Source organism: Malus domestica, chromosome 05, assembly GCF_042453785.1.
Source record: "Malus domestica chromosome 05, GDT2T_hap1".
Taxonomy (NCBI): Eukaryota; Viridiplantae; Streptophyta; class Magnoliopsida; order Rosales; family Rosaceae; genus Malus; species Malus domestica.
Window position 1 is genome coordinate 37,209,391 of NC_091665.1, and position 19,970 is coordinate 37,229,360.

Genomic DNA, 19,970 nt, shown 5'->3' on the forward strand with positions numbered 1-19,970 from the left:
TAAATACTATTTGTTGATGCACAAAACCGGAAGGGTCTTGGAACAACATAAATCCGACCGTGAATCTGCAAGAAAGTAAAGAACGCAAGATGTATCGTGGTTTACCCCAATGTTTGGGCTACGTCCACACTGATGTTGATATTGTTTCACTCTGAATGGTGAATATACAAGAAGGCTAGAGGCAGTGTGCTCTCTAGCCTATTTTCTGTGTTTTCCATCTCTGAGATGTTTTCTCTCTTCCCATGGCCTAAACCTTGACCTCCTCTAATTAAGAGAGTGAGGAGTCCTTCTATAGAATAAGGATTCCTCACTTATTACATATTTGCCCCTTCATTTATTACATAATTACATTTGAGTCTCCCGAGTATTTATACGAGGTCTAAATACGGAGGCCCTAAATATGGTACAAACAATAGTCCCCCAAGTCTTCTGTCAAGAGAGTCTTTTGGCTGGAGACTTGAAATTCAGTCCATATGTGGGCCAAAGTAACTAGATGTCGTATAGAATTGATACTCGATATGAGGTGGTGCTCAATGTGAAATGATGCTCAACTAGAAGTAGCATATGTTGCGAGGCTGCTCGGCTTGTGGCTTATGTTGCCTTGGTTGGCTCGGCTTGTGGCGTTGAAGGTGAGGGAGTCCCTTTTATAGAATAAGGGCTCGATCCTCAATATATAAATGATGGGCTAGAGTTGATGCTCGCGGCGAGGCGGTTGCTCAGCAGGCGGCGATGATCTCTAATGATGGTGAGGGAGTCCCTTTTATAGAATAAAAGCTCGCTCCTCAATACATAAGTGATGGGTTATGAGTGATGCTGGCGGCGAGGCGGTTGCTCAGCTGGCGGCGATGCTATCTAATGAAGATGAAGGAGTCCCTTTTATAGAATAAGGATTCGTTCATCAATACATAAGTGATGGGCTAAGAGTCTCTCTCTAATGAAGGTGAGGGAGTCCCTTTTATAAAATAAGGGTTGACTCCTTAATACATGAATAATGGGTGCTCTCTAATGAAAGTGAGGGAGTCCCTTTTATAGAATAAGGGTTCGCTTCTCAGTACATAAATAATGGGCTAAGTCCCCCAAGTATTTTTCATGAGGCCTAGTTGCGGAAGCCCAATATATGATACATAGTGTAGTCCCACAAGTCTTCAGTCAATAGAGTATGTTGCTTGGAGACTTCAAATTCAATCCATGTATGGGCCGAAGTGGTGGTTGTTCGGATGCGGTCTTTGTATACCATGCACTGAAGCTTTGTAGGTAAAGCTTTGACAGTGAAGTTTTATAGGTAAGGCTTTGAAAGTGAAGCTTTGAAGCTGGAGCTTTTATAAATGAAGTTTTGAAGTCGGAGCTTTGTAAATGAACCTTTCGACGCTGGAGCTTTTGTAAATGAAGCTTTCGAAGCTGGAGCTCTCTAAATGAAGCTTTCGAAGCAGGATTGTAAATGAAGCTTTCGAAGCTGGAGCTCTGTAAATAAAGCTTTCGAAGCTAGAGCTATGTAAATGAAGCTTTCAAAGCTGATTGGCATAAGTGATGCTCATGAATTTTTATGTTGATTAACATGAGTGATGTTCATGAATGTTGACATGAGTGATGCTTATGAATGTTGACATGAGTGATGCTCATGAATGTTTATGTATGATTGACATGAGTGATGCTCATATATAATGGTGATTGTCATGAGTGATACTCATGTATGATTTTTTGGAGGACGGGTTGTACTTTTGATTACCTGGTTGGTGATAATAACGGCAGGCTGCTGAATAATTTTGTAGTACTATACGTACTTTTGATCACCTAGTTGGTGATAATAGCGGCAGACTGCCGAATAATTTTGGAGTACTAGATGTACTTTTGATCACCTGGTTGGTGATAATAGAGGGTGAACCTTAAGTAGAGGGATGAAGGTTTGAGTTTAAAGCCATAGGGCATGGCTCTTTTGGGCATATGGGTCTTCGCCCTCCACATAACATTCCAACCCATTATTTTGGGCTTGCCGACATTTTGCCCCCCTTTTTTTGGCATGTTGCCTTCTTTCTTTATTTATGATTACCCTCTGGTGAGGTTATACAGATGTCTCTAAAAGATAAGAAAAGTAAATCACATTATTCAAAAAAAAAATTGCTGGGACTTGGCAACAACGAGATTTCTCCCTTCACATCAACCTCAGCGGTCCAGCTATTGGAGGAAACCTTCACGTGGAGGCAGGTTTGGTCAGCAGGCATGGTCTCTCATACTTTGATAGTACAATCCCGGGAGTGTTATAGATCTTTTTCCATGTGTGTATTGTGCCTACTGAATGTTTTACCTTTTCCTTTCTCTTTATTTTTCTTTTTTTTGGCAAATGGTAGATAAGGGAATAATGAATTATTATGAGAACAAGAATCTTATCTCGTTTTGTGCTTACCACTTCTGTATGTTGGTATACCAACTCCACTACTCTGGGACACATCATAGATCTCACCATTGATAACCATGAGCAGAGGCTTCTTACTGCTTTAATTCTTCTTCGATGATCTTGTCGAGCTGGACAGGAGGCAGCAGAAGCTGGATCTCCTTCTCCGAGTCATAGAGGAGACTAGGAAATTAAGTTGTTCTTGTATGGTGTTGCATCTCCTAATCCAGAAACGACAGTTTTCAACCAATCAGTAACTTGTTCTCCTCTAAGAATGAATAAGTGGGTACCTCCAAATTGTATGGTGATGGTCCCTTGCAGATCCTTCCCGAAATATCATAGTGGGAACCATGGCATGGACAAAACCATCCGACAAAGTTACCAGCATTCGACAAGGGAATGCAACCCAGATGCGTGCAGACTTCCACAACAATGAGCCATTCAGGGTTTTTAACCCTTTCAATATCTTGCTGCGGATCACGAAGAGAATTAATATCTACACTATTTGCCAGCTTGATATCATCGTCGGTTCGGCGTCTGATGAAGACTGGCTTTCCACGCCACTTAACAGTCATAGTTGAACCTGACTCAATGCTGGAGAGATCAACCTCGAGGCCATGGCAAGTGAAGGGAAATTTATGAGATTCATATGGGATTTCTAGTGACTAGCATGCATATACAATTCAAAATTTATATACGAAAGCAACGGAAGCATGTTATTAAATAATATCAAAGCAATAGTCACATAAATCCCCTTCAAGATTCATAGGTTTATGTAAGATGCATCAAAAACAAATTTATATAAGAACAAAGTTTAGGAGTAGTTTTATACCTCTTGATCTAGATCTTAGACTAAGGATGGACCACCTTCAAGACCTTTGCTCCTTGAACTCCTTGAGCCTAGCCTCATTCCTTGCCTTCTCCACTTTGTTTACAAATGAGTGATCCTAGGTTCTCTTCAAGTCTCCAAAGTTGAAGACCTTTAAAGATCCTCACCCACTAGTGTAGTGAGAATGATGAAGGAATAACCAAAGGGAGAAAAAGATGATTAGCTAAAATCTCCCTATGGTGGCCGGCCTTTAGTGTTGAAGAGAGAGTTATTTTCTTTTTCTCTTTTGTTGTTTTGAACACCCAAAAACCATCATGAAAAATATCTCTATAAAGTTCCTTTTATAGAACAAAGAAACCTAGTCAACCACTTGACTTCTTCTCTCTCCCTTTCCCTTTATGTGGCCGGCCTCCTTAGTGTTGTTTGGGCTTTTGGGCTTTTATCATTTCAAGTCATCTTATGCTTGAATAAAAGCCCAATGGGTTTAGGCCCAATGGGCCCAATTAAACCCGAACGTTTCTTTAAGCCCAAAACGATCTTATATCGTTTTTATGATTTCTTTAGACTTTCTAATTAATCACAACACTTAATTAATCCAATTAATTATTTCCATCATCCATTAATTACTCACTACAATAGTGTATTAGTGAACAATCGTTTTAGGTTCTAATTAGCAAGGCAGTGAGGTGATTGGCACCAATCCAATTGATTATATTTAATCCAATCACTTAGTGAATTAAAACTTACTTTTAATTCACCTTCTTCTTTGACGACTACATTTAATCATCTAAAAGAACTCACAAGCCATGAGGGACATCTAACCATATATCATGGCTACCCAAGCTAATGTAGAAGTTGTTCGGAGAACCTATTCAGTTGGAATTATAATGCAATTCGATCCTTCTCTAAAACAATACTCTCAATCACATCACTAGGGTATGGATATGTTATGTCAAACCCCTAATGTGATTATTCTTTCTTATATGATTCAATTGAGTCGTATAGGATAACGCTCGATACTTCGGCCGAAGATTCCCGAATCATATCTTAGAGTATTCATCCTCTCTTAACGAGGATTAGAGATTCCTTGTTGCGCATTCACTTGCCTTCATGACTAAGTGGCTTAACCCCAACTATGCCGTGGACACCCGCGGATGGAGTGACTTTGACATAATCAAAGATCAAGTACTTAACCACAAGACAACGATGATGCCTCAGGTCAAATGACTACTTACATTATTCCAACCATTAGAGTTGCTTGCTTGACATGTGAGTAGACCTCCATGCAAGTACTCTCGTTCGATTGTGTTCAGTGAACTCATTCCCTTAATGAGCACCTACATACTTGTCTTAGTGTCACTACACGAATGGGATGAGACTTTCCATCCTTCTAATCGAAGCGGACATAGTACATACCGGTCTATGCATTGTCAGTATCCCTCCGACAATCCTACGACCAGGAACCTTTTGGACATGATGGTTATGTGAAGAATGTCTCTGTAGTCTAACATCATTAGATTACTTCTTCAATCGATCCATTGTCCATGGATTCACCATTTAGGACATATATCGTTTATAGAGATAGTCCTAAATAGTATCTTCGCCATTTGATGTATAAGAGTCATCTATACATCCATTTATTGTCCTGAAAGGTTTCTTCCAAGGATTGACTTTCAGGGCATATTTCCAACAGCAAGAACATCCTTACTGGCTGATATGCTTAGCACAAACTTAAGGATAAGCAGACGAATCAGAGAAGCATAGACAAACCTACCAACTGTGAGAACAAAGTAGGCAAATGCATGCTTGCTGGGGTCACCTGGAGGGTAACGCTCATGGTTGTACTCGTCATAAACTACCTTTGAACTAGGATTCTTGACAGCTGCCACAGTTGGCGGAATGTCTGGAACTAGATTGTTGTCCTTCGGAATGGGTCAGCGAACCAAACGCAAAACCTCTGGACGGAAGATACAAGTCAGGGATGAAATAGGCGGATCTGAGCCCATCGAAGAAGTCACGGTTGTCGATGAGATTTTGGGACAAGATAGAGAAGGAGGCGGTGGCGGCCTGGTTGGACCTCCATGGCGACGCGGACACAGAAGAGAGCCTCATCGCTGCAACCCTCAACATTTTTTTTCTTTTTATTTTTCTTCTTTTTGTAATTATTGTTACTGTTGCGCTGCGAAATGGTCTTTGGGCTTTGCTGCTAAACAAATGCTGCCTGTGGGGGGAGAGAGAGTGTGTGTCTCTTGGTTTTGCAGATCCACGGTGGACAGTGGTGAGGTTGTGAAGGTTTCACGGTGGTGAGATGAAAAAAATGAAAGAGAACCGACATAGCTTGTTGTGTCGTTTCCCACAGACGGCGCCAAATGTTGATGCACAAAACCGAAGGGGTCTTGGAACAACATAAATCCGACTGTGAATCTACAAGAAAGTAAAGAACACAAGATGTATCGTGGTTCACCCCAATGTTTAGGCTACGTCAACACTGATGTTGATATTGTTTCACTCTTAATGATGAATATACAAGAAGGCTAGAGGCAGTGTGCTCTTTAACCTATTTTCTGTGTTTGCCCTCACTAACATGTTTTCTCTCTTCCCATAGCCTAAACCTTGACCTTCTCTAATGATGAGAGTGAAAAGTTTCACGTTTTTTAAGGAATTTGTCATACGCTTAAATATGATGGATTAGGGCTTCTAACATTAAACATAAGTTGTAACTAGCACATGATCATTTGCTCCAACAGCACTTAGTCCCTTACTTTGTTGAATGAGGTCTTGAATTCAATCTTATGAATGACAGTTGTATATAAGAAGAATGACTTAACCCAATACAAGTAACTCAAAATTGAAATTTCATAAGAGGCAAAAAGTGTTCCAACTGTTACTAGAGTTGAACAAGAATATGATCCGCAACTACAGTTACTTTCTGGTAAACTGTTAATCAACCCCCATATGATTCACCTAAACAAGAAAAATAATGTTATGTTAACCCGAATTTAACAAAATTGTTGGAGATGCTCTAAGTTTTCAGCATAAGATCGCATGATGGAGAGCAACTTTCATGTCAAGGTTTACAATACAATGATATGTGAAAATACGTTTAAACATAACATGATATCATTGACACTAAACATCATAGTACCATGATAGACCTTTGCCACATAATTAATTTGGAACCACCCTTCCTCACCCCCCAGCTAAACCAGCCAATGATTTTGATAACAAATAGTATCATCATAATGAATCATCCATTTGTTTGATGCAAATTGAAACTAATTCTACAAAAATAGTCGAGCACGAGTTGGATTGATTGCATGTATGCCATTTTGTTATAAATATACAAACTCATTCTACTAAAACTATACAAATTGGTTTAGTAAACAAATATACAACTGATTCTACATATATTGGAAATTGATTATGCAAAAATGGTTGGATAGGGGCTGGACTAATGGCATGTGTTTTGTTGAAAGTCTACAAACTGATTTTAGTAAAACTTTACAAACTAGTACTAGTAAAAATTATACAAAATTGATTTTACATCTAGTTTCGAAACTAATTTTACAAAAATGGTCGATAAGGAGTTAAGCTGATAACACACATTAATCTCATTAAGTTGTGTGGGTTGGGCTATATTAACTAATATAAATGTTAGGGGTATAATTGATATTTTTTTAAAATGATTCTATGGTTTGGGATTGGGCATTAATAGCTCTTGTATTTTTGTCTCTCGTTGTAATGTTTGAAAATTAGTAAAGTTCATTGAAATATAATATTTGTTTTTGTCTTTATATGTAAAGCACCCTTCAAAAATAGATGAGTTTTTATTTAATAAAAAAAATAAGAGCTCTACCGGCCTATTTCTAAATAACTTCTTCTAATGATTCTCTCAACTCCCACTTAGAAAGCCCCACGTGCCGTTCACGTGTTACTCAAGTCACTCAAGTTCAACCACCTCACGGCTTCAAAGTTTAAAGTTCAAAACTTCAAAGCATTGACAAACAAGAAACAATTAAACAAGAAGACTGCCAAAATTTGAATTATACCCACCAGGTCAGACCTGAACAACATCTCCCTCTCCCAGTCTCTCCCCTCAGATCCTCCCCCTTGAAGGTAACTAAAAATCTTTTTCGTTTATTAAGGTCGTTGGTTTGATAACCATTTCAGTTTTAATTTTCAGTTGCTAATATTTTGTTTCATTTTTTGAAAATTAAAAACTTGTTTAGTAATTATTTTATGATCTTTGAAGCAAAAACTAAAGGGTACAATCCTTTTCCGTTGGAATTCTTTTATCTATGTTTTAATTGTTTCGATAATCGATCACTTGTACGTAGGTGTTCTTTTGTTTTTCTTAAACTGATTCATTTGGTGATTGCGAATTGTTCAATACCTGTACAGAATTGGAAACCAAGTATGAATAGGGTTAGTTAGTGTTAGGAATGTCGGTACTACAAGATAGAGAATGCACAAAGTAAAGTAGAAAATGGACACCAAGAATTTATGTGGTTCGGCAATTTATGCCTACGTCCACCAAACAAGGATCAATCTTCACTATATGAAAAGATGAGTACAACAAGAGTAGTCTTACCAAGCCAAAGACAAGGCTTGATGGATACAAGAAAGTAGGACACACACTTTCTATCACACTAAACTTCACTCACACAATGTGTAGTGGAACACTCTCACTCTCACTCTTGGAGTGGAACTCTAGCTTTGGACTTGATCCTTTGCTACTCACTACTCTCTTGATTTGTTGGTTCACTACAACATCACACCCATATTTATAGGTGAGGGTTTGGCATTCTACTAGTTTCTAGTGTATTCTTCAAACCTCTAGCATAGAAAGATCTAGACTAGCCACATACTTGTAGCTTCTAGATCTTTCCATTTGCAACCAAGGAAGCTAGTACTCTCTAGCTTCTTCCATCAACTTAATAACATGCTAGAATTGTCTAGCAAGCTCCAGCCTCATCTCTTGCTTACTAGAATAATCTAGAACATTGATCATGGGCTGGACCATATACCAACAATCTCCCCCTCCAGTCCATGAGGGAGGAATTCCGATCATGACTCCAAGTTACCTGGAGTTCATCCCAGCAGCTTTAATGCAGAATTCCAACTTTGATTTTGTGACTACCTTTGTCAACATGTCTGAAGAATTATTATCGGTATGAATCTTCTTCAGCTGCAGCAACTTGTTCTCGATAGCGTCTCTAATCCAGTGATAACGAATATCAATGTGCTTAGTGCGTGAATGATATGTAGTGTTCTTGCTCAAGTCCAGAGCACTCTGACTATCACAATAAATGCCATAATCACTTTGCTTCAAACCCAACTCTTGGAGAAACTGCTTCAGCCACAATAACTCCTTGCATGCTTCTGTAGCGGCTATGTATTCAGCCTCGGTTGTGGACAAAGCAACACACTTTTGCAACTTGGATTGCCAAGACACGGCTCCCCCGGCAAAAGTGAACAAGTACCCAGATGTAGATTTTCTACCATCCAGGTCACCTCCCATGTCAGCATCTGTAAATCCTTCCAAGATTGGTTTGGAACCGCCAAAGCACAAGCACATCTTAGAAGTCCCCTTCAAATATCTGAGAATCCACTTAACGGCTTCCCAGTGGTCCTTCCCTGGATTAGAGAGAAACCTGCTCACCACACCTACTGCATGAGCAATATCTGGTCGTGTGCACACCATTGCATACATGATACTTCCTACTGCTGAAGAGTAGGGAACAACTGCCATTTTCTCCTTTTCTTCATATGTTTTTGGACACGACTCTTTGCTCAACTTGATATGATTGGCTAAAGGTGAGCTTACCGATTTGGCTGCTTTCATGTTGAACCTTTCAAGCACCCGTTCAACATATTTTTCGTGTGACAGCCACAACTTCTTGGATTTTCTGTCACGAATTATCTCCATGCCCAAAATCTGCTTGGCTGGCCCTAAGTCCTTCATGTCAAAGGACTTAGATAACTCTTCTTTGAGCTTTTTAATCATAAAAGCATCTTGACCGACAATCAACATGTCATCAACATAAAGCAACAAAATGATGAATTTACCTCCAGAAAATTGTTTGATATAGACACAAGAGTCAGCATGAGTTCTCTTGTACCCATTACTCACCATGAATGAGTTGAACTTCTTATTCCACTGTCTCGGAGCCTGCTTAAGACCATATAAGCTTTTCTTGAGCTTGCACACCAAAGTTTCTTTACCCTTGACTTCAAAGCCTTTGGGTTGCTCCATATATATCTCCTCTTCTAAGTTACCGTGGAGAAATGCAGTTTTAACGTCTAACTGCTCGAGCTCAAGATCCATGCTTGCTGCCATACCAAGGATAACTCGAATGGAAGTCATCTTCACCACCGGTGAGAAAATCTCATCAAAGTCAACTCCTTTCTTTTGACCAAAACCTTTGACAACCAAACGAGCCTTGTACCTTGTCATGTTGTCGTCATTTTTCAATTTGAACACCCACTTGTTTTTCAATGCTTTTCTGCCCTTTGGAAGCTCCACCAGCTCATAGGTATTATTATTTAATAAGGAATCCATCTCCGACTCCATTGCCTTCATCCATTTGTCACTGTCGTTATGAGCTCTGGCCTCCTCATATGTTTCGGGCTCTCCATAATTAGTCAACATGATATACTCTGATGAAGAATACTTGGTAGACGGTCTTCGACTTCTGATGGATCTTCTGACCTGATCTTCATTCTCTTGTAGGGCTGGAGGCTCCCCCTGATTGGGTTCTCCTTGAATCTGCTCTTCTTGACTAGGCTCCCCCTGATGAGCAATCTCATGGTTTGGCACATCTTGATCAGGCTCCTCTTGATTAGCATTATCTGATTCTGCAGGCACTTCATTGGCAGTTGCTTCAGGGATGTCATCGTGACTTTCTTCATCTGAAGCTAATGGATCAACTCCTCTGACTGCGCCATCTGGTTGTGCCTCTTTATCCGAATCCCCAATTGTTTGATCTTCATAAAAGACCACGTCTCTACTTCGGATAAACTTCTTCTGGTATGGGTCCCATAATCTGTAACCAAAATCTTCACCGCCATAACCAAGAAAGATGCACGGTGTAGCTTTGTAGTCTAACTTCGATCTCTGCTCTTTGGGCACATGCACAAAAGCTTTGCAACCAAACACCTTCAGATGAGAGTAAGACACATCATTACCAGTCCATACTCTCTCTGGAACATCAAGACCTAATGGTACTGATGGAGATCGGTTGATCAAATAGCAGGCTGTCCTTACAGCTTCACCCCAGAACTGCTTAGATAACTTTGCAGTCCTCAACATACACCTGACTTTCTCCATGATGGTTCGGTTCATTCTTTCAGCAACACCGTTATGTTGTGGAGTTCCAGGAACTGTCTTCTCATGACGTATGCCATGTTTTACACAATACTCTCTAAACTGGTGAGATGTGTATTCGCCGCCGTTGTCGCTACGAAGGCACTTGAGAGGTTTCCCAGTTTCCCTCTCCACCATGGCATGGAACTCCTGGAATGTCTGAAACACCTGGTCTTTGGATTTCAACAAATACACCCACACCCTTCGTGAAGCATCATCAATATAAGTAACAAAATATTTATTTCTTCCAAGTGACTCGACTTCCATGGGACCACACACATCTGAATAAACAAGATCTAACAAGTTTCCTTTCTTTGTAGATGGAACAGAAAAACTAACTCTTCTTTGTTTTCCGAATAAACAATGCTCACAAGAGTTTAACGACGTACCTTTGGCAAAGGGAATATGAGACTTCTTTGCCAAAACTTGTAAGCCTTTCTCGCTCATGTGGCCTAGCCTCTTATGCCACAAGTCTAGAGATGAGTCTTCCACAGCATTCAACTCACCTTTCAAAACCTTGGCATTTGACCGGTACAACGTACAACAAAGTCGTGCTCTTGCTACCACCATTAAGCCCTTAGTAAGCTTCAATTTTCCTTCGCCAATATGGTGATAATATCCTTGTCGATCAAGGGTACCGATGGATATCAGATTGAGACGTATATCAGGAATATGTCTCACATCTTTCAACATCAATTGGCAGCCGAGATTAGTTCTTAAGCAAATATCACCAATTCCAAGAATTTTGGAATAGCTTTCATTCCCCATCTTCACTATGCCAAAGTCACCTTCTTTGTATGTACTGAAGAACTCCCGTTTGGACGTAGCATGGAAGGAAGCTCCATTATCAAAGATCCATTCAATGTCTCTGTCAGAGTTGCCAATATGCAGACATTCACCAACAGACAATATTTCTGGTACATCACCACAGATGACAGCGGTGGTATTGCCAGTATCATCTTTCTTCTGATTGTTTCCTTCCCTTTGCTCTCTCTTCCAAACTCGACAATTTTTCTTCATATGGCCTTCTTTGCCACAGTGGTGGCATGCACCCCTGAACTTTGACTTAGATCGGCTAGGACTCCTGCCATGACCTCTAGGCCCTCTACTCTTGCTTCTTCCGCGGTTCTCTGTGACAAATACTTGGCTGCTATCTGTGCCAGAAGTCTTTCTCCTTGTTTCTTCATTGAGCATGCTATTTTTAACATTATCAAGAGTAAGAACACCATTAGAAGCAGAGTTACTTATACTCACCACAAAGGTCTCCCAACTGTCTGGCAAGGATCCAAGTAACAAGAGCGCTTGTAGCTCGTCCTCGATCGTCATTTTCATAGTAGCCAACTGGTTGATGATATTCTGGAAATTGTTCAAGTGTTCTGCTACACTTAAACCATCCTTGTACTTCACATTGATGAGCTCTTTGATCAAGAAGGCTTTCTTAGCTGGAGTTTTCTTCTCGAACAAGGACTCAAGCTTTGTCCAAAACTCGCGAGCATTGGTTTCATTAGACACATGGTGAAAAACACTATCGTCCACCCATTGTCTAATTGTGCCAATAGCCTTGCGATTCATCTTCTTCCACTCGGCATCGGACATGCTCTCGGGCTTAGCGGCATCTCCTTCAATTGGCTCATGCAAATCCTTGCAATAGAGAATGTCCTCCATCCTTGGCTTCCATGTTACCCAATTGGAGTTGGTGAGTTTGATCATAGTGCCACTTCCTTCCATCTCGTAGTACGAGCCAACCGGGCTCTGATACCACTTGTTAGGAATGTCGGTACTACAAGATAGAGAATGCACAAAGTAAAGTAGAAAATGGACACCAAGAATTTATGTGGTTCGGCAATTTATGCCTACGTCCACCAAACAAGGATCAATCTTCACTATATGAAAAGATGAGTACAACAAGAGTAGTCTTACCAAGCCAAAGACAAGGCTTGATGGATACAAGAAAGTAGGACACACACTTTCTATCACACTAAACTTCACTCACACAATGTGTAGTGGAACACTCTCACTCTCACTCTTGGAGTGGAACTCTAGCTTTGGACTTGATCCTTTGCTACTCACTACTCTCTTGATTTGTTGGTTCACTACAACATCACACCCATATTTATAGGTGAGGGTTTGGCATTCTACTAGTTTCTAGTGTATTCTTCAAACCTCTAGCATAGAAAGATCTAGACTAGCCACATACTTGTAGCTTCTAGATCTTTCCATTTGCAACCAAGGAAGCTAGTACTCTCTAGCTTCTTCCATCAACTTAATAACATGCTAGAATTGTCTAGCAAGCTCCAGCCTCATCTCTTGCTTACTAGAATAATCTAGAACATTGATCATGGGCTGGACCATATACCAACAGTTAGAACTTTTTCAAGAAAAAATATTCAGCGGGTAAGAATTGTTACATAGATCATCCGTTGACTTCGAAGAACAAAGAGTGTGACTTAAGTTTCATCCAACTGTTCATTAGTCAGACTTTGGAAGGGTAAATATTTCCTTTTAGTTCTATACGAGGTTTGACTTTCGAGTTATAGCTGGATTGAAGACAGTAGGATGATATACATATGCTTGAAGTCATATAATTTTATTCAAACGATTGGAAGGGAAACTGATTTCTTCGTGTGTTTGATTCTTCAGACAGCTATCAAATGGCTCAAACTACGGAGATATCACAATCCGGTGCATTTTTGAGAACTGCTTCTGTGTTCCGTAACTTCATTTCACGGGACCCGAATTCACAGTTATTCCTGCAGAACCAGGGAGATATCATCTGTATATATCATATGGTTGCCCTTGGGCTTCTAGGTGCCTTGCATACTTGAAAATCAAAGGACTTGAGAAAGCCATCAGCTTTACGGTATAGCACTTTATATTAGATTATTACTTACTAGATTTTCATTGCAAAAGACAAATTAATCTAGTATATATATATATGTGTTTGTTTTGCTAGTCAGTCAAACCAATGTGGGGAAGAACAAAAGAAAGCGATGAGCATATGGGGTTGCTTTTTCCTGCTTCAGATGCCGAGGTAGCTGGAGCTGAACCTGACCCTTTGAATGGAGCAAAAAGTATTAGAGAACTTTACGAACTTGCAAGCACACAGTATTCCGGAAAGTACACAGTTCCAGTATGTTCAATCATATTAAGTGGCCTTTTCATTTTTTTTCTCCTTTCGCTGTTGTTATTCTGGTTACTGCTTTCTCAGATTTTTTATTTTCTGGAACTAAGTGATCCATCTTATTACTTTTATAGGTTCTATGGGATCAAAAACTTAAAACAATTGTCAACAACGAGAGTGCAGAGATAATTCGTATGTTTAATACTGAATTCAACGACATGGCTGAAAACGCATCTATGGACTTATATCCTCCTCACTTGCAATCTCAAATTGATCAGACAAATGAATGGATATATGACATGATAAATAACGGTGTCTATAAATGTGGGTTTGCGAGGAAGCAGGAGCCTTATGACGAGGTATGTTTTGCAAGCTGTAATTAGTTTCGACTGTGTAGGTTCTGGTGTTTACATTATCTTTAAGGACTATTTGCGCAATCTCAAATTCATTGGTTAATCTTTCTCTTCTCAGGCTGTGAAAGAATTGTTCGAAGCTTTGGATAAATGCGAGGAGATACTTAGCAAGCAACGATACTTGTGTGGGAACACATTGTCTGAAGCAGATATTCGGTTGTTTGTCACTCTTATAAGATTCGACGAGGTACTGATACTTGTTTCCTCAATCAAGATTTTATATTGTCAGAAAATTCTGCCAATCGTTATTACATTGTCTTTAACGGTACAAGTTTTCCCATTGATGCCAGGCTTACGCAGTCAACTTCAAGTGCAACAAGAAACTGCTACGAGAATACCCGAATTTGTTTAACTACACGAAAGATATCTTCCAAGTTCCTGGAGTGAGCAGCTCAGTAAACATGGAGCACATAAGGCGAGGCTATTACGGCCTTCTGGCTGTCAATCCATCCGGAATAGTTCCTATCGGCCCAAATATCGACTACTCTTCTCCTCATGACAGAGACAGGTTTTCTACATAGTTTGTGCACATTGCAGCTTGGCTTGTGTGTTGAGGTTGTGTGCTTTTGTTCTATTTGTAACATGTGTTTTTGTACTTTTGAATCTTGCGTCGTAACTTTTAGTCAATAAGAATTGAGCTCTATCTAGTTAGAACTTATACATCATGCATTTCTCTCCCTCAAAATACATGTTACTAAATCCTGTTAACAATGCGATATTTATATTCGCGTTTTTGAAGTAGTTTATCATACACTTAAATATGATGGATTAGGATTTTTAATGTTCAACATATGTTGCAATTAAGGCTAAAGTAGCACATGATCATTGGTTCAGTGACATTCAATCCTTTCTTTGTTGAATGAGATGTTGAATTTAGATCTTATGAAAGACTCTTGTAGGTAAGAAGAATGACTTAACTCAATACATGTAACTCAAAACTGAAATTTCATAAGAGTCAAAAAGTGTTCCAACGATTACTAGAGTTGAACAAGAATATGATCCACAGCCACAGGTACTCTCTGGTAAACTGTTAATTAACCCCCACAGGATTCACCTAAACAAGAATATAATGTTATGTGTTAACCCTAGTTGAACCAAATTGTTGGAGATGCCCTAAGTTTTCTACATAAAATCGAATGATGGAGAGCAACTTTCGTGTCAACAAGTATCATCGTCATGATAAATCATCCATTTGTTTGAAGCACATTAATGGCTAAGAGATTTCCAAAATGAATGATTTTTTGCATATGTTATACTTAAATGATGATAAAAGAATTCCAAAACCAAAACTGTTTCAAAACCGCAAACCAAACCGTTCGGTGTGGTCTGATTTAGTTCGTGTTTTGGTTTTGGTTTTCAGTTGCAATTGCCCACTACCCCTAATTATATTAGTCTTAAATCGAAGATACATCATCCTTCTTCCTTCATTTGTAATACGTAGATCAGAGAAGGTATTGTAATCTCTCTCTCCTCATTTGTAATACGCAAAGAGATAAGATTGTCATCTCTCTCTCCTCATTTGTAATACGCAAAGAGATAAGATTGTCATCTCTCTCCTCTCTCTCTCTCTAGCCCTCTCTCCATAATCAATTCAATGTTGTAAAATCTCCTTTTGATTTTGGTTTTCTATTGAATTTTACTTTTTGAAGACCATCTATCACTCTCTCAACAAAGTTCCACAGCAAGTAGTCACTCTTCCGCTTATGTTTCTGGTTTGATTTCTCTGATTTTTTTGCATCTCCATTTCGGAAAATTAAAGCATACGAGTTCAACTGAGAAACCCATTTGTTATATTATATATATTCTAGACATCTAGAAAAATGGTTTATTGATTAGTATACGTCCGGTGCTGGTAAGGTCAGGAATGTGGTCGTCCGTCTTCGATTTGCCTGGGTTTTTATGTTTTTTTTTGTTTGGTTTTGTGATGGAATGGATGAATCAAGATTCTTATAGTTGGAACCAAATTTACGTAACGCACCGCCACTTGTGATGGAAATTCCCAAACTTGTTAACCTGTAAAAGAACAAATAGGCGTAAGCAGGCCTAGGATCGCAGAGGGGATGTGTGTCAGTCAAAGCCCGATAAGACTCAAGCAGTAGGCAAGAGAATAAATATGCAGAGATTGCATTATCAGAGATAACTCTAGAAGGTGTATTTATACCAGTCCAGGAAAGAACCTTTTAGGATAGTAGAATCCTTATTAAATCAGAAGAATCCCAGAGGATATCTAGGAAGTGCATATTACATCCTCTTAGAAGTGTGATTACTTGTGGTGCTGAGTCTATGAATAGGATGATGGTGGCACCGCTGATCTATTTAGTCAGCTCTGTAATAGAGGCTGCTGAGTCTATGACTGGACTTCTGAAGTAGGTGTAATCAAATCCGTCTTACTCCGGCCCTGAAAAATTATGTCCCACACTTACTTTATCAAGTAAAGATTAATAATTTTTTCCAAACTCTCAGAGTGCTTACTAGGGCTTTCCTCCCAATGTTTCCAAAAGAGGATACATGTTATGGAGTTTCTTACCATGATACTGAGGAAGGGTGGTGATGAAAATTATGGAACTTACAAGATAGATGTACAGTGAAGAACAGTTTATCACTGTGAAATTTGTTTAGAACGTAAACTGTTAAAAAGATGATATGTGTGATGTATTTGCCGCATTTCGCTCAAAGGGTTGAAGGGAGATAGTGCATCAAGCTGTTCGCAAAGGCCAACTTGATCCTCTTCCCCAGGGATCCCAGATGAGGGAACCCTAGGAGAACCGCCGACTCCAACTACCATCCATGTACGATCCATACTAGATCTGACCAACTGCCCATCCTACCTCCTCTACGTTCTTGACAGCCCATCTTTGTCTCAGTAGAGTTTTTCAGTGGCATGTTTCGGTCATCTTCCCTATTACTTAGAAAAAGTGAGCCACCGGTTTAGGTACAAGATACTATCATTACCGCCTGGACAATTAGACATCCAACCCGTAATCGCAACGACCCAATTGCAAGAGCGGAGCTCTACCAACTGAGCTATATCCCCCGAGCCAAGTGGAGCATGCATGAAGGAGTCAAATACACGTTGCCTCCTATGAGGAGGAAGACAGATTAGTCAGAAAATATGTACCATGAGTAGTGAAAAAAGGAGAGGAATGGAGGTCTCTATATATAATTATATATACATAAAGTTTTAGCTCCACACATAAACTCACTCTCACTTTATTCCTTCATGTGACTAGATAATCACTTTCCGGATTGAGCATAGAAGATTATATTTTGTAGGTTACCAGGTCTCTATTAAAATTGTATTTAATTATTAGAATCACTTCAGACAACTTATAGCAATTGTATTGATTTCAATTTTTTATTTTTGTCTTTTTGAATAAGTGGTGTTCAATTTTAATTTTTGCTATTGAAATGATAGTATGCATTGTTATATCTGTTTAGTTCATTATTTCTTTAGTTATAGATAGTGTTACTGTGCATTTATTTTGCTTGGTTGGAATATAAGTTTAGTTGAAATAGTATTGATTTTTATTATTTTTTTCAATTTAATGACCATTTGTTTTTCCTCAATATATAGACAACATTAACTTGGTCAAATTGCCTCAGCTGCTCTCAATGTTCCTTTTTTTGTGTGTTTAGCGCAGTTCATTTATGAATCTACCCTTAGTATGCACTAGAAATATTGCCCGCGCGTTGCTGCGGGATTAAAAATCGTGTGAAAAAAATATTTCAAAGCTATAATATATTGTTACAAAATGTTAATGTTATCTACACCGAAAAATGTTTAAATTTATTGAAAGAATTTTTACATGAAAAGCATAAATTGGATGAATGAAGCTCTTGAAATTCTTTGAACCACTCTGAATAGCATTACCTGTGAATGATTGATTGTGTAACAAAAATTAGTAAAAGAGTATAATAGATGAAACTTTCATATGTATAATTCAAACTTCTACACATTTATCCGTACTTTACAAATTGTTAGAAGCTGCTAAGATAACAATTGGTATCACATAATTGGTATGCTATTAAACATAATGAATTCCATGAAGCAAAAAAAATGATATGCAATTTTAACTTACAATGCTAAAGAAGCTCTATAAGAGTAGCTGGGTCCTCTGTGTTTTATCCATCAAAGGCATTGCAACTGTAGATCCTGGAAGCTATAAAAATTCATCCAGTCAAGAGACAAAATTCAATAGTTATGGGTAACGTGAATATGGAACCACGAATGTAAGATATACTTGACAAATTTGCAAATTTATTACAATTTCAATTGAATTTCCAACTTCATTTTCTCGCTTAAAAATCTTAATCTACAAAACCAAATTAGTTTTATCAAACAACATTAAAAAATAAAATCCAGTAAAGGAAAAGATCAATTGACTAACCTGAATAAGTGGAAGCATTCATACCTCAATTTAATTTCCAGCTTAATTTTGTTGCTTAAAAATTATGGTCTACAAAACCAAATCAGTTTTATCAACAATAAAGTATCAATTTATGAAAGCAAAGACAACACATAAAAAGAACATTAAAACTGGAAACCAAGTCGTGATATTTCACCATTTGACATAGAAATTTTATCTTGCCTACATACACTGAAATCATTTTTTGTATCTATACACTGATCATTTGACATTCAATACGGAAAAATTAATCATGACCATTCCTCTCTTTTTAAGTTATCAGGAAAAAATTGAACGACAAACAATCAAAAAACCCAAATAGAAAATAAATTTAACAGCAAAGAGATAAAGTATATACATGACCCAAAAATGGTTTGCAAGCTCCAGAATAAAACCCTAAAAGACACCAAAATCTAATCTATATATATAATTCCCACATATTCGACTTTCACACTACAGAAAACACAACCTCACAATATTAAAAAAAATAAAATAAAATTTGTTGCAGAAAATGCTAAAAGGAAAAAACTGAAATTATTTACCTTGAGCATAAACGGGTTCGAAGCTGGACATAGAAGCCCCAAAAAACGAAGAGCAAAGTGTCCTGAAACAAAAAAAAAGAAGCAAATCATACAACCAAACGGCTGTTCTAAGGATATAAACAAAACACCAAAAATTACAAAAACTAAATTCCAAAAAACATAGAGCAACGTGTTCTGAAACGAAAAACACCGAGAATTAGATACAAAAAATATCAGACATCGGATCTAACGATATAAAGAAAACACCGAGAGTTAGAAGAAAAAAAATTCATACAAAAATGCCACTTGAACATGGAAAACTACAAAAAAATAAAAATAAAACAGCAATACTATAAAGGTTAAAAAATCTCACCACCAAACAGAGGTGGACCTTGGAGGTAACAAATCTACCCTGATAAAATCGAAAAACCAACAAAATCAGTACTAACCCAGGGATTTTAAACGCAAGATGCAGCAACTATTTATTTTTCCAAGGGTTTTAAACGCAAGAAATTTGCACAGATGATTTGGCTGAGAAAAATGAGAAAGATGAGAAGATCGGAAACCAAAGGTTGAGAAAAGGAAAGCAAATGGAAACAGAAGGACATTTTGGAAACTAAAGGAGATTTGGAGAGATGCAATTGAAGAGAACTTATCCACGATGATCGACGCGTGGCAAAACAGTGGATAACTTATCCTATCTCACTCAGTATCCATGCTTAGCTTTTCTGTGCATGTTCCAGATTTTTGTTTTTTTAATTATTTTTTGGTGGCAAGGCATGCATCATTGCTGTCAAGTGTGATGAGGTAAGGTTTTTTAATTATTTTTTTGTGGAAAGGCATGTACCATTGCTGCCAAGTGTGTGGTTTTCCACCGGGTTTTAGTATAGATTATAACTGGAGAGCTTTTGTTGGGTTTTAGTAT

At 38.4% G+C, this 19,970-nt stretch overlaps 1 long non-coding RNA gene and 2 pseudogenes across 1 annotated transcript; 1 reads left to right on the plus strand and 2 right to left on the minus strand.

Moving 5' to 3' along the window:
• Positions 1 to 2,592: 2,592 nt before the first annotated feature.
• Positions 2,593 to 5,410, minus strand: LOC103435280 (cytochrome b-c1 complex subunit Rieske-4, mitochondrial-like; annotated as a pseudogene).
• Positions 5,411 to 13,228: 7,818 nt separating this feature from the next.
• On the plus strand, positions 13,229 to 14,856 carry LOC103427920 (uncharacterized; annotated as a pseudogene).
• A 2,986-nt stretch (positions 14,857 to 17,842) lies between these two features.
• Positions 17,843 to 19,970, minus strand: LOC139196536 (uncharacterized). Its single transcript, XR_011581562.1, has 5 exons — positions 19,419 to 19,970; positions 19,067 to 19,128; positions 18,507 to 18,575; positions 18,198 to 18,278; positions 17,843 to 17,989 (listed from the first exon to the last, which is right to left on the minus strand). It is a non-coding gene; the product is annotated as an uncharacterized lncRNA (long non-coding RNA).